General features: G+C 35.1%; 1 long non-coding RNA gene across 1 annotated transcript in view; it reads left to right on the top strand.

Annotated features, from left to right (window-relative positions):
* Nucleotides 1-558: 558 nt before the first annotated feature.
* The window catches only part of LOC123000840 (uncharacterized), a 143,737-nt gene continuing 127,683 nt past the window's right edge, over nt 559-16,612 (top strand). Inside the window, exons 1-2 of the long non-coding RNA XR_007188095.2 lie at nt 559-2,914; nt 7,845-7,924. This is a non-coding gene — a long non-coding RNA (uncharacterized LOC123000840). The remainder of the gene's footprint in view (nt 2,915-7,844; nt 7,925-16,612) is intronic.

A 16,612-nucleotide genomic window follows, 5' to 3' on the forward strand; every position in this document is an offset into this window, starting at 1 on the left:
CAAAAGTTCCTATGGTTTGTCTTTATCAGGTCTTTGATTACTTAAGAAAGTTAAAACTTAATGAGCTAAGTTTTGCTAACAACCAAATAGCTTCCTGTAGAATTTCTTATTGACACTTTGGTTAAATATAAATATTGAATTTATAATGATCTGTAATCCTGTTTAGGTATGTGCTTTAAAACTTTCTAAGGTTTTTAACAAGCCTCCCAAGATTTAAATGTTAAATTAAATCTTTTTGACTGATTAGGTTTGTTTTATTTGGTATGTTAAGCTACTTGGAAAGCACTGTCAAATCAATAATGATAAGCCTTAGGTTGTATTGTAAGGGTAAATGCTCTAACTCTTCTGGAAAATATATGAAATTCCTGAAGTTTTAATATGTCCTGGTATAAGGTCATTACTTGAATTATTGAAATGTATGTCACAGAAATAACCAAATTTCTTTGTTAATTTCATTATAATGAATTCTCATATCAGATCTTTAACCATGTCAATTTCTGAGGTGTTTTTTTTTTTGTCATTAATAGTCATTGTTCTGATGCTCTTGCAAAATGTATTTCATTTCAAGGAGATTCATAAAGTGGACTTTTCACAAATATAGGTTTTTGATATCTGTAAAATCGTTATGCTGAATTGGGTAAGAATTTCCAGAACTAATGGGAAAGCTTCATTCAAACAGAGCAAAAATTAGTAACACAGGACTGAATGAATTGAGGAAAATGATTATTGTTTTTTAATGACTCTTGTTGGAAACATTGCTGGTTCTTTAATGTTTGCACTTCCAGATATAAGGAAACTTTTTCTTAATATATCCATGACTTACAGAAATATGATAAAATATTCCTTTGTGAATAAATTGAAACTTCTTACTTTCCCCCCTACCTGAACCCTCCAGAATTCAGAAACTGTCAATGAGTATTCCTTTCTTTCATGGCAATTATGATTATTTTCATAAGTTCAATGAGAATCTGTTCTCCTTATAACAGGACACCATTGGAAACATTGGTTATATTACTAAGGCTTTGACTGGAATGTCATATTTGAGAGAGACATGCATAGACTCAGGTATGGAATTAAGGTTGACTTTATGGAGCCAATAAAAGCCCCTTGAGAATGTTGGCCTGATACCTAGCTTACAGAGTCCCCACCAGCCTTACCAGGTGAATAAAGAATGTCACTTCATGGCAGGTGCAGGAAACCTTAGGATATTTTGGGGACCTGGAGAAGAGAAATATCCCCAAATCCACAGGTATTGCGGGCAAGTCTGGCAACAAATATTTGGCTTGGCTCTGGCCTTGAGAGGCAGTTAGAAGTTCAATCTAGAGGTTCTTTATAAAAAAAGTTCTAGCAAAGCAGATTTTAAGTGATTTTAGTGATCAATCACTACCCTTCTGAGCTTATATAAATAATTAAGCCAAGTTTGTTAAAATTGGATTTGTTTTACAAATTAATTAGTCTTGACTTGGTTATCTTTAGAAATAAGGGTGAATTGAGAGAGAAAAATTATGTTTCAATAATGCATCCTTATGGATGTTAAATTCTAGATTTGATTGTCTTTAAATATTTGTTGTTTACCTAAGCTAGACAACTGGAGGTAAACTTCAGAGAGATTGCCACAATAGCTCATATATAGACGATGTTCCTGCTTGTTACTCTGTGGGGACGATAAAAGGAACACCATGGACATATGATTATTTAAACAGCTGGACAATAGGATGGGTTCCCCAACAATTGTGTAACCCAGCTGTCACCTTTATGAATTCTATGTGGCTGGGATAACAAAATTGTTCCTTAAAAATCAGAGTATAACCCACTCCATGGGGTTAACTATGAACTTGTGGAGATAATGGATGGCCCTACCTTCCTTATAATTGGATTGGGAAAATGCACTTGGGGATGCCCTTATCTATCAGGACACATCCTCTTCTACTTGCCAGTAATTTCTTGTAATTAGGATATTGTTAAGGCTAGACATCAGGCAAAGAAAGCTTCTTAATGGTTTTATTCCTTAGCTATATTTGTCCTGGGAGCCGACTTTATTGATGTAAGATTACAAATAGAGGCTTTAGCCAAGCATACCTTAACCAAACTCAAAATGAAGTCACCCCAATACCAGCACATACAGCGATATTTCTGTTACTAAAAATAATGTTTCTTGCTGGCCTATGGTATATGTTACATGAGACTTTTCAGGCCATAAGAGGCTTTTTTGTTTTTTGTTTTTTTTAAATCCTCAGACTATCAAAATTTTAACTGAATATGCCAACCCACAGATAGGCTCAAGACAACAAATTCTGTGACTATGTAGTCTTTCCTATCAATATACCCAGGAAGGATTATATCAAATATGGAATGTATATATGTGGCTTAATCCTACAATAGGACAACTAAGAGAAAGGGTTTATTTATTTATTTATTTATTTATTTATTTATTTATTTATTTTTAATGCTGGAAACAGAAAAATCATATCCTTGATTTATGGCCCAAAAATACTTGCCAACTGGGAGAGCTCCCTGCAGAAGCCTGTGACCATACCATTATTTTATAGGCAGCTGATTGGTTTACTACTGACTGGACAAGGGAACCAGACATCAGATGGTTAGCACGTAATGGAACACAGTGGTAATGTAGGCCAAATTTGTGGCCATGGATTCCACCAGGTTGGATTGGAACGTGTACTGTAGGTCATGCCCGGATGCATGGCTGTGGCACTAAGACTACCATAAGTCCAGCTGATCTTCCATATATAAAACAATGATGGACAAGATCCATGTTCTGTTGGTATGACCATCTATCTGACATTGATTTTTCTTCTATCGTAGGTTTAGAAAATGGCATATGGCATATGGAGGCCCTTAATAAATACACAAGACCTTAAATGACTCAAATAGCATTACATTATTAAACACTAAGGTAACTCAAATGTGTGAAACAATTCTACAAAATAGAATGGCATTAGATTTCTTAACAGCAGGACAAGGAGGAACATGTGTTATTATTAAACTGGAATGTTGCATCTACATTTTAGATTATGACAAAAGTATAACAGGATTATTTACTGATATAAATAACCAAATTGGTACTTTTAAAAGCCCTACATAGCACTTAATGATTGGTTAAATTCCTGGTTGGGAGGTGGACTGTGGTCTACCCTAAAGGGTTTCTTTGTCATATTTCTTATTTTTATTGTAGTATTAATCCTAATATGTTGTCTCTTTTACTTTGTTCTCTCCTATTGTTGAGATACATGCAATCAGTTCCTGACTCCTTCATCCACCTGACAGATAATCCTTATGACTCGAAACAAATTCACCCTATGTCCACTCTGTACTCTGCAGCAATGGTCTTCTGTAATAGTTACTTGTAGGGACAGTAGTGACCAATTTTGTTTTTTTTTTTTTTTAAGATTTTATTTATTTATTCGACAGAGATAGAGACAGCCAGCGAGAGAGGGTACAGAAGCAGGGGGAGTGGGAGAGGAAGAAGCAGGCTCATAGCAGAAGAGCCTGATGTGGGGCTCGATCCCACAATGCCAGGATCACGCCCTGAGCCGAAGGCAGACGCTCAACCGCTGTGCCACCCAGGCACCCCCCAATTTTGTAGTGACAGATAGGGGCATCTTTATAGCCACTGTCAGCTTGAAGAAATTCAAGAGGATGGGCCCTTTGCCCTTCAACAACCTTAAAGATTTAAGGACCAAATATTGGTCAGGGGGAAATGATAAGGGATAGAAGCAGAAAAATGTTGAGCTATAGCCTGCATAGTTTCGATAAGGATCAAATACATGCTGGTTGCTATATTCTTAAAGGGTGTCATGACAGCCTGTACATGTCACTGGTAGTTAATATTGAACTGAATGATAAGCACCAGAAAAATCTTGCGAAAGTGGTTTTATGAGTAGAAGTTCAAAAAAAAAAAAACCATTTATCATCTAATATTCCCTGCACGCCCCCTCCCCCTTGAGCACTAAGCATATAACCACCAGCTTCACACAGCAAAAATGCAACTCTTTTTGCCTATGGGTCCTGTCCCTGTGCTACTTAAATAAACTTGCTAAGTTATACCATAAAACATCTCAAGAGTTCTTTCTTAACTGTTGTGCTCAATAATCCTGCAACGTTTGGAGTGCTTTTTAATGTGATTTTTTACATGATTAGCTCATTTTCATCTTTCAGAATTGAGCTAAAGTTTTCAGAAAGTCCTTCCCTGGTCACCGTATCTAAAAATCATTTCCCATTCAGGCACTGTTATTTCCTATTACAGTGCCTTGTTTATTTTTCTTTTGTAGCATCTTTCTTACCTTATAATTACATTCTGTTTATTTGCTTATTTAATCGTTTATGGACTATCTCTTACCTACACTGAAATGCTCATGAGTATAGTGATTATAACTTTTATTTATTGTAATATAACCAAATCTTAAACTGTGATTGTTTATCACCATATAACCAGTGTCTGGAACTTTGTTAAATGAATGATTGAATGAATGTATCTGAAGGTTCTCAGAGATTTTGAAGCAATCTATGAATTGGGGGGCAAATGGCCATACATATTGGTAGCATTAGACAATATTTGTGCTGTGTTGTAGAGAATACATTTGATGGTCTGGGACTTTCATTTGTACTAAGTTGCTAGGGATTGAATGGTCTTAGAGACTGTGCCATTTTGACATACCTCTCCTAAGTTATTACTAGAGAATTGAGTTACACTGGCCTATTTACAGTGTGGTTGCAGTTTGGCAAGGCCAGATCTATGGCTGGCCATCTGTGTCTTAGGTGCTTCTGGTAGCTCTGGAGTGGTGAGACAAAAGCACTCCTGTCTTTCTAAAGCTGATGAAGAACAGACTTCTTCCCTGGAATGGGGCCGAATTGTAATGTGCCTCTAAGGACTGCACTGAGTAAACCTTTAGAGCAAGGTACAGTCAAAGCTGATTAAAATCACACTATTTCATAATACTGCTTAGGGGCAGAGACGTACACCAGGAAGCTGCAAAGAAAGAGAGCTGGCTGCCCAATGAACAGCAGCCTGGATCTGTTCTTTCACCCCTTGAGCCATTTGTTTAGTATTGCATAGAAATTGATTTCCTGCTTTGTTTATTATACCTCCAGCTTCCTCTCTGAGTCTGACTTATTGATAAGATGCCTGTAGATGTCTTAGTTGAGATAACATGACTGTTTCTCTGTTGCTTCCTTGAAAGAAAAGATTTAGTGATATCTTAGGAAAATTGAGAAAAAAAAATCATACCTCTTAGAAGTCTTTAGTATGTTAATAACATAAAGAGTTGCCATTCTTTCTCTGAGAGGCAGGACCATATTTCTAGGAAGCTGTCCGCTAGCATTCTAGTATTCGGTCTCTGAGTAGTGATGAAAAGAGTGTTGCTCCTGGAGTTTATTTTATTATTATATTATATTATATTATATTATATTATATTATATTATTTATTATTTGATGTAGTGTTCCCGGAATTTAAAGAAGAGTTCAAATTATCACTGTTACTTAACAATGCGAGCACTTTAGGAAAGCCACTTAACATCTCTGAGCCTTAATTTCCTCATGTAAAATAGAAATAACAGCTGCTTTACCTAACTCATAGTGTCGTTTTAAAAATCAAATAAAATAATGGATGTGAGGATACTTTGTATGCTGTAAAGCTCTTTGCAAATGTAAAGTACTTTTGTCCTTACCAAAGCTTTCTTCCTCTCCTTTCTTTAAAGAAAATGTTAACATTTTCCAACCATTAGTTAATTATTCCTCTAAGGCCACTTTTTTTTTTTTCTCTTCAGATAGAGCAGGTGTCAGCCTCTATGATTTGATTTGGAGGAAAGTGGAAAGGAAACCCTAGAGTCTTTTAAGTGAACTGCCAGCTTTTAAAAAGAAGGCTGGTTCATATAAAACCCTTTTTCTTGTCATGTCTCTTCTAGCAAGGCCCCTATGGAAGTACAAACTTCAGATAGCTATACTTGGAAGAATATCATTAACATGTATTTATTAAAGGGAATTCTAGATGCATTAATTTAGTAGACCTAAACCGTTACTTCACTGTAAAGGAAAACAAACACTCTCCACATATATATCTATATATCTGTATCTATTTATGTATATTAAAATACACATAATTAAAATCAGCTTAATTATAATTAAAAATCAGTTTAATTCATTGTATGGCATATTTTAAACTATTTTTTCCCAAGCAACAATTTTTTATTAAAACCAATCTTATTTTCATCCTCTAAATTTCATCAGTACAGTTTTAGTGGTTTAATTATAGGTCTTGTTCATTTATCCTAATTGTCATAGAAGAAGATCTTGTCAACATTATTTTAGTCTAGGAAGAGTAGGAATATTTGTGGCCATGAGTAATACAAGTAGAAGACAAAGGATTCTTTCTTAACATTTGAATTTGCTATTTTCCCCCAGACTATTATACTTACTTACATTTGCCACAAAACTTAGAAATATAACTTACTGATTATATTTTTGTAATAATTTAATAATGATAAATAATATAATAATTTATATTAAGAAAAGAAAAGGGGCATAGGTTCAAATTCTGGCAGCAGAGATATGGGTTAGATAATCACTTTAACTTAATAACTGTCCAGGAGAGTGAAATGGACATTTTCAGTACTTTGTGAAAGTTGGTTCTGAGCAATCATGTTAGCTTTAGTTGTTGGCAACAAACAAGCTGTAGCTTGTTTCCTTCCATCCCTGCTCCCTGCCCCATTTTAAGGCTTTACCTACTCTGAAAATGTAAAAGAGCAGAGTCCTTACCCCATCCCCAACACACACACACACACACACACACACACACACACACACGCACTGATGGCCAAGTTCCTAAAAAATTCTTTGGTAGGAAAATTCACAGTTAATGGATATAAGACATTATCAGATAAATAGAGTTAGAAAGATTGAAGATTTTAGGATCCTATAAAACTTACAAATAATCTTAAAGTGAAGAAAATAAAACAATATAGTACATGAAATAGAGAACAGTCAGTAACATTTAACCATTTGATATTAATAATAATAGACTCTTTACAATTAATTTCTATCAATGAACAGCTTGCTTCTTTTTTTTTTTAAGATTTTTTATTTATTTGAGAGAGAGAGAGTGCAAGTGGGGTGGGGGGCAGAGGGAGAGGGAGAGAGAGAATACCCAAGCAGACTTCCTGCTGAGCATGGAGCCCAATGCGGGGCTCAGTCGCAGGACCCTGAGATCATGACCCGGACTGAAATCAAGAGTCGGACATTCAACTGACTAAGCTACCCAGGCGCCCCTCAACTGCTCGCTTCTTAGAAAATTTTCAGGACCTCTATCAGAGTTTCAGTGAGATGTAAAAATATGTCCAATTTGCCTTATGGGAGATAGCACAAATACTAAAGGGCTATTTTTTGTGTGTCTGATGTCCTGTTGGAATGCCTTTTGAACTTTAATGACCCAGAATTGTTGACTCCAGTCTCCGGTTTCCACTGTGGTCCCAGAAATACAGCATAATTTAGAGACCTTACATTTACCAACCTTTGTGTAACCTTATTTTACGTATTTGGCATAACTAAATAGAAACTTCCTAAGTTATGTCCTCAACCCAAGATTCTATATCCTTGGCTCTGATTATTGCGATGTGAATAAAAACACACCACCAGCTTTTATGTGTAACTCACCTTTCTCCCTCCTTACAGAAGTAGAAGTGCAATTCCAAGGCCCAAGGTTACTTTTCCTCAGCTTCCTTTATCTCTGGAGGAAGGGCCGATGAGAAAACTTCTGTTGCTGCTTTGCCATCCATTCTGTTTTTTCTAATCCCAATCACTAGTTTCTTCTTTTTTTACTTATCTCTCATAGGAATGACTTATAACTTATGGACTCTGGAATTCAATTGCTCATGGTTGCTGAAAAAGGTATGCAGGAGACTAGAATTTCTGGTAAGAGAAAATTGCTGTTGGAAAAAGATTTTTGTGCTCGGGGAGACATGTTTTTATTTAATATTTTTTTAGTATTTTCTTTTCTCAATTAGATGGGTTTATGAGATTGTTCCTTGAGAGAAGTTTTGGATGGGGATGGAGTAGGGTTGGGGCTTAGGGAAGAATGGGGAGCAAGAGCTCTTGAGTCCTTGATGAAGTGGACAGGGGTTTATATAAAGGAGTTGGGGGATGATGCTGAAGGAAGGGCACTTGGAACACTGAAGATAGACTGTCCATTTCACTGTCCATCTTAACTAGAAATAAAGTCTCCATTCTCAAAGAACGTGAAATCTAGTTTTTATATCAAAACTTTCTTACAAGGTAATTATGAATCACTGGAATACATTATCAAAATAATTTGTAGTCTTTTGAGAATTTTTATATGAAAAAAGTCAGATCATAATATCTTTAGAAGTGGATTAGCTTAAATAGAATACTGTGCAGAGAATACTGGAAAAAATGAGTTGTATACACTGATTCTGAGATTGTGACTAAGGAAATATAAAACAGGCTATTTTCATTTAGGAAAAACAGATAATTTTCAGCCGTTGTGTCTTTTAGAAAAGGAATATCTGAACACTTCATTAATTTTATCCTCTATTGTACCTGTTTTAAATGTTGTTAGTATGGTGTCTGGCACATAGTAAGCACACAACACTTGTACGTTGTTTTTAGCACAACATGACACAAGATTATTGTTTTCAATCTAAAATTTAGAGAAACTGAGACTTATGTTTGCTTTTCTCTTCATTAGGTTTTATAGCTCTGTTCTTTATTCAGGACTGATGCTTCTTACTCAGCTTTCTATTTCCTAGCCTAATAATCATATTTTAAGTTTTTTTCATTACCATCATAGTAGTTTATTAGGGCTGCCATAACAAAATACCACAGGCTGGGTGGTTTAAACAGCAGAAATTTGTTTCATCACAGTTCTGGAGGCTAAAAGTCTACCATGAAGGTATCAGCATATTTGTTTCTTCTGAGGCCTGTCTTCTTGCTTTGCAGATGATGCCTTCTGGCTGTGTCCTCACATGGTCCTCCCTCAGTCTCTGTGTGTGTTGTCTGTGTCCTAATCTCTCCCTCTGATAAAGACCAGTCACATTAGATTAGGGCCCATTCATATGACCTCATTCTACCTTAACTACCTCTTTAAAGGCCCTATCTCCAAACACAGGCTAAAATAATGGGGGTTAGGACTTCAACATATGAATTTGGGGGGAACACATTTCAGCCCATAACAAGCACATTTTAAAAAAAGATTTATTTGAGAGAGAGAGCATGAGCAGCAGGAGGGACAGAGGGAAAGGGAGAGAGAGAATCCTCAAGCACATTCCATGCTGAGCAGAAGCCGGATGCGGGGCTTGATCCCAGGACCCTGAGATCATGACCTGAGCCAAAACCAAGAGCAGAACACTTTAACTGACTGAGCCACCAAGGCACCCCCATAACAACCACCTTAAGAAAAATGCTTTTTACTGCTTCAGTTTAGATAGACCTCCAAAATAGGTATATGTAAAAAACTCAAATGAGACTATGTTTATTTGAAAATCTTAAGGGGATCGTAACCTCTTGCCAACAATATGTTTAAGACCTAAAAGAAATTGGACACTAAGTTTAAATAACCTTATATATTTTCTCTTTCAAGTTCTGTATAGGAGTTATGGGCAGACACTTATACCCTAGAACATTAGGAAGGGCAAAAAGTAGCATCTAGTGAATAGCTATGATTATATTATCAACACTATTTTATAATCTTCTTGAATTGTGGTATATGGTCTTAGATTTTGTTTGGCTCAATTTAAATGAAAGCACTTCTTGAGAGCTGTAACTATCACTTACAAAAGCTCATTAGGGCAGCAAATACTCACTAGCATTAATAGAAATGTTAATAATAATAATATCACAGAGGTCCTGCAAGATTTCTGGGCTTTCTCAATCCTCAGTTAAGGTTAAAAGGTCTGGTAGAGTTTCAGTGGCAAGAGTATTTTATTCTGAGCTGAATGATGTTCCATATTCATCATGATTCTCTGGTTTTTCCTTTGTGTGGACTCTTTGAAACATGGTAGCCTGATCTTTGACTGAAGTTTTTCTAGAAGTTCTCTTTGCTCTGTTTGAGTTATTTGGTGAATGATTAATTGTAGTCGGTAGCTCTTCCTCCCACCCCTCCCACCTTGTTCTGCTCCCATACTGATCATATCTCAGGCTTTCTTCTTCCTGCTGGAGTTCTCAATTGGACTTGGGTGATTTTCTCATCCTGACTTCATTAAGTAGCCTGCTCAGATATCTTGAAAATTTGTTAGCCTGAATTCTTCTCTAAATCCCATTGCCTGGGAGGTTTATTTCCTCTTTTTATGCCTTCCCTCAACGTTTTCCTGGATATAATAGAACATTTTAAACTCATACAATTCTTTCACAGAATCTTGACAAGATATCATATCTTGGAAAACTTATCTTCATATTCTAGTAAAAAGGACATTTCCTTGAGGACCGGCTTAGTAGTTCTCTCTTCAGCTCCTGGAAACACCAGGTTCCAATGGTTCTTTCATGGGACCACCCTGAAGAGCTTCTTTTGATGGGGATTCAGTCACTTCTGTGTCTCCCAAACACATTGTACAGCCATGTCTGTGAATGTCATTGCCGTCATCTAGAATTTTAATAGACAAGCCATGGGGAAATCTACCAGACACCTGGAAACTTAAGAATCCTTTGAAAATTGATCATTCATTTGGGGGATCCATGGACACGCTCTATTAACTATCCAACTTCCTTCCTCTTTCCTCTACTCCTGCAAAGATTATGCTAGAAAAAGGAATTTGCTGCAAAGAAATTTAAAAACAAATTATGTTTCCTTCAGAAAGGTCCAGTTTATTCTTTTGATGATATCATATGTACACATATATTTATAAATTATGTATTTATGTATAGCATATATATATAATTTATTTTGTAATTGATTTTAAATTGGGGTATGTAGTTAGAATAAATAATTCATTAGGAAAAATTAGACTCAGAGACCTCAAAGTAGTAGATAAATGTATGTTGATAAAAGAGAGGTTGTATTACAGCTTATTTTGGGTCTCTGTTTTCTAAAGAAAAACTATATTACCTGTGTGTTGGGTCAAGGCATTTGTACAATAAACTCTCAGATGTTGAAATTCTACTTTGGTTTCCCAAGTTTTGACTGGATCTTGGTATATCCCCTGAAGTGGACTGTAGAAATCAGGAGATGAAATTTGAACTAATTAGTTTGTGATATGTCAGAAGGCCTTTGTAAAAGTTCTATTTGCTTTTGTTCTATTAGAAAAATCAAATACTGACTTCTTTTGGTTTGTCTACTACGTTTTTTCATTGTTAAACAAATTTCATCCAATGATAAAACTAGATAACATAAATTTTGCCTATTTTTGGGTAAAAGACATCAGTTTAGCCTAATTTAAGTCAGATAAAATGGCCTAAATGGTTCTTATATTTAAATTATGAGAAATTTAGAGGCATGGAAATTTAGAGGCATGGAAACTTTATTTTATCCACGTAAAGTCTTTTATATTGATTTATGTTACTTCCTTTAAGAATTATAATACCTCAGTCTGGCTGATTTTCCATTGTCCATATTGGACATTGTCTCAGTCTGGTAGGCTTTCCATTGTCTATATTTAGAAGGTCTTTTTCTGTTACAGCTAATTTGAGAAACTCTTCAGGTAACACTGCTGTCCTAGCCTCAAATATTGTGTATGTAGAAATGGAGCTTAGCTGTTTAATATATTAATATTAATAAAGGGCTAATTACTTTTAAAATAAAAGTACTTATAACATTAAAAATGAATAAATTTTTGGTGATGTATTTGTTTCCTGTTCTGAGTATAGCTTAAAAAGAAAAAGAATTCCTTGAAGCTACTTTTTGAAGATCATTTTTTTAAAGATTAGCAAGTAAACACAACACAGGCTATAGGCTCATAATACGTAGCTTCTCTAATGATCCCCTAACTTTTAAAATTTGTTAGACATAAAAGCGGTGCTAATCTGATTAGTAACTGTGATTGAGTAAATCTACTGTAAAAATGGACCGTGTTCTGGTTTTTAACATGATACCATGAAAGTCATTTGAGAACTGCCTCTGTAGAACATAAAAGTCTCTTTGATGGAATATTTATTCCATGATTAAAATCTATCTTTATATACATACATATATATGTATGTGTATGTGTATATGTGATTTGTATTGTTTATTTTCATAAATAATTATAAAATTTAGTTCTTGAAAAACTGATAGGCAGGAAGGAGAAACAGTATGACACAAACAAATGTCAGTCAAGTCTCGATGTGAGGGTGGTTACCAAACACAGAGACTTGAGATTATCCAGTGCTCGTTTAACTTCCACCCTGTCCTTCTCCCTGCCTCCAGCCATAGGTAGAAAGAAGAGAACTAATGTCTGAGAGGCTATTGTGTAGAGGCTTTTTACATATGTACCTCATTTAATTAGAAGGGTAGAAGGAAGGACGGAAAGCTTGTGATGTTGAAAAAATCTGTTACCTATATTGTGAGACATCGGAAATATTCCTCAAGCCTTCTATCTAGGCTGTAGCATATTTTTACATGTCACTTTAGTAGTTACAGATACTTCTTTTAAAGCAAAAAAATTCATTCCTTGGCATCCATGTACACTGCAATTAGACTTTTGGCAACATGCCAAAAGTCTCTGGCAGTTTAAGTGAAGTCCAGGGAAATGTCAGCACTGTTTATTAATGTATTTATTTGAAAAAAGGAGGTCATTTTCATATTGTTATTATGTATGAAAATATGCCAAGAAAGGAAAGGTTTTAAGCAAGTGAAATAAAAATATTGCTTAATTCATAGTTAACCTAGAATTTAAATGGAAGTTTCCATTTTTATTAGTTAGATATCTGTTAAAATATCAAATTTTGTGATTCTGTTTTATTTTTTATTTATTTATTTTTTAAAAGATTTTATTTATTGATTTGACACAAAGACAGTGAGAGAGACAGACAGTGAGAGAGAGACAAGCAGGGGGAGTGGGAGAGGAAGAAGCAGGCTCCCAGCAGAGGAGCCTGATGTAGGGCTCGATCCCAAAACCCTGGGATCATGCCCTGAGCCGAAGGCAGATGCTTAACGACTGAGCCACCCTGTTTTAATATTTCTTTATAAATCCAGTGAACACCTTATTTATAAATAAAACCTTTTATAATGCTTTTTGCACAATATTTTCATTATTAACAATGTCATAAAACGTGAGTGCTGAACATTATGTAGGATACTTTATAATATATGACATAGGAACAATGGGCTGAACAAAGTTAGGTTTTTATTTCAACTTGGCTATTGGCATTTTCCCTTAGTTTCATGGCACTTTTTGAAAGAATTGATTAAGTTCAGTACTCCTTTTAGAATTTCAAACAGTACACTGTTCATTTTATGGAGGAGTTTTCCATTTTCAAAGAAGATAAAGGTTAATGAAAAGTTTTCAGTGAAAAAAGAAGTAAATTCCAAGTAAACTTTGGATTTTAGATGCATGGTTTATCAATTCATACATCCCTTAGTTCACGGTGATATCATATGATTGGTCTCCCTGTTGCAGCTTATGAATATATAAGGAGAAAGCCAGTAGTGGGGATACCATATGGGGAGTAGTGGGACAAGGACTTCCAAGGTTTGGGGCTGTGGGTCGAATACCTAACGATTTGATTTAATGTATAAGAAGGATTGGTGAGGGTGGAGGGAGGAAATGGTACTTAGGAGAATAGAGTATATAATGACCTTGAAGATTAAATTATGCCTAGTCATATTATCTGTTGGGTCATTAAGAGTCCTGAAATAAACATTCTAAGATTTTTACATACATTATTTTTTTCCATCTCTACATATTACTTCCCCAACAATTTTCCGTTATTACCATGTAGAAGAAATAAACTGCTTTCATTGTCAAGAGAAAGGGAAATTCTCCTGTGGAAAGCCATAATAATTTTTACCAACAAAATAAATGGCACATAAGATATTTCTTTGGCATGTATTGTCACAAACGCTTGTGTTGTGGTTCATCATTTAAAAAAAAAAAAAGAGTGGAATTTATTGCCCAAGTGTGAACTAAATCCTAGCTCCTCTGCTTACCAAATGCGTAACCTTTGCAAATCATTTAATCTTTCTCTGGCTCAATTTCTTATTTGAGATAAAGAAGATAATAGAGTTTCTGTATAAACAGGAAAATATAAGTAAGACGCTTAAAACAATTAGTACAAAGTGAGTGCTGGCTACAACTATTATTGTTGTTGTTTGTTATTACATACTTTAGTTTCCCAGAACTTCTGGGGGTCTTTAGGACCTAGTTCTATGTTAAGAAGTAGAATTTTTGGATGAAAGTTTTGACTATCTTTAAGCCTCTTGATATGTAATATTCACTGTTTCCCCAAAAAGGTTCTACTAATTTGTGTTTCCAAGAAACCTCGGAAAGTTCCCATTTCACCTCACCAGCGCACCATTATTAATAATATGAATCTTTATTAAAGTATGCTCAAACATGATACTATTATGGCTTTAATTTTTATTTCTTTGATGATTAAATAGGTTGATTTAAAAAATGAACTTATTTATAGAAGATCCTTGTCCTATTTTTATTTGAGGTCTTCTTGTTTTGCTTATTTATTTTTATGAGGCCTTTGTTTATTAAGGACATTAGCCCTTTATCATATTTGTTGTAAATATTTCTTCCTTTTAATTTTATATTTCATGTACAAAAGTTTTAAGTGATTATATAATGAAATCTCTTGATCTTTTTCCTTTGGGATTTCTTCCACTGAAAAGCCACGATTCTTAAGATTTATGAAAACAGCTGCTAGTTCAGACCAAGTCCTGATTAATAGAGTAATTTACTCGTCAGCTTCAAGGACTTGGAATCATGTCTTTGTGTGAGCCTAAGAAGTCACTTACTATTCCTGTAATTGAAATTTATCATCAATAATCATAGCAAAAGACTCTTATTAAATATAAATTTATATAAACCAATATATGTAAATTTATATATTTATATACTTATATAAACCAATTAGGTATCCAGTATCTGTTGATATAGCACATTACAGTTTACAAAACACTTCTAACATACATTCTGTAATTTTATTTCATATCCTACAACTACCTTATGGAGTGGAATAAGATGAAATTATTATATTATTATTTATCTAATTCTCAGAAAGAGTTTACATTATACGTAAAGAGTTTAGGTTATACGACTAGTATATAGCAGAGTTTGAACTTGAACCCAGATCCTCCACTTCCAAATCTGTGTTTCACTCATTTGTCTTCATGTTTTTGAAAATCTGTATGTATACCAAGTAACTTTTTAAGGGTCTAACTTCTTTGGGTTTGAAAATTTCAATTCTTGCTGCTCCAGATACCTTGCTAGAGGAAAGGAAACAACATTTGTTGAGCTAATATTTATATTTAAAATACTTACTCTGGGCCATCTACTTGATTAAAGTATCCTTTAATTCCTTTTTTCTCCCCCCTTTTAAGAGATTTATTTATTTTAGAGATAGAGAGAACGCATGCAAGTGAGTGAGTGGGGAAAGGGCAAAGGCAAAGGGAGGGAATCCTCAAGTAGGCTCCCCACTGAGTGCAGAGGCAGAGGTGGGGCCCCATCCCAGGACCCTGAGATCATGACCTGAGCTGAAATCAAGAGACCGATGTTTGAAATCAAGAGACTAAGCCTCCCAGGCACGCCCTTTTTCATTTTCCCTTTATCAGGAACTATATCATGTCTTATTTGCAATGACTCCTTCTCATTTATCTCATCTCCATGTTATAAGCCCCCCCCCCCTTTTTTAAAATCACCTTTCAGTGAGGCTCTGCATTTTTAGTCCTGTAGCAACCTGTGTTGATCTGCCAAGTCAGTCACACTTCTTTCTCTGTCAATGATAAAACCCATGTTTGGTTCCCATAAATATTTAGACTCAGGATGCTATGCATTCATCATTATCTCCTTTCATTTCCAAAGTAGTTCATAAGGTAGATGTTATTATCATTTTTTCCCTTTTTATTGGTGATGAACAAACTTAGAAGTTACCATCTTGCCCAAGGCCTCACAGTTGGTAAATACTGGAGCCATGCTTGGAGTTCAGGTGTTTTCCTGCTGCATCCTAGTGACTCCTGGCAGGGATGATTGAAATTCTTTTCACCTGTTATGATACTGGAAGCAGTTTTTCTTCTGTGTCTGAGCAGCTGTAAATGCACTTCTTGGTTCCCATCCCATAAACCTAATTCCATCTCAGGGTCATTCTGCACAGCTTGACTTACACATAAAAATTAACTTTTAAGAGGTTTACTTTAGCTTGATAGCCATCTATTCACTGATCTAGAAAGCAGGTATCCTGAGTGCAATTTCCTTTCTATAAATGAATACGTTGCCCCACTCTTCTATGAGCTCATTCTTATAGAGTATCACATTTGCATTATTGTTCCAGACTAGATGAGGACATAGTGACCTACAGTTTTCAAACCCTCTTGGTCTTCAAATTTCTATAAACAACTAGGTTTGGGTATTCATTAGACCTGGACATTGAATTTTTTCTCTCTTTTGGGTACAACTAAAAGAAAAGTGGAAAGTACTTAGCAAAGAAAGACGAGAATAGCTGTTAGAG

Source organism: Ursus arctos, unplaced genomic scaffold (genome assembly GCF_023065955.2).
Source record: "Ursus arctos isolate Adak ecotype North America unplaced genomic scaffold, UrsArc2.0 scaffold_6, whole genome shotgun sequence".
Taxonomy (NCBI): Eukaryota; Metazoa; Chordata; class Mammalia; order Carnivora; family Ursidae; genus Ursus; species Ursus arctos.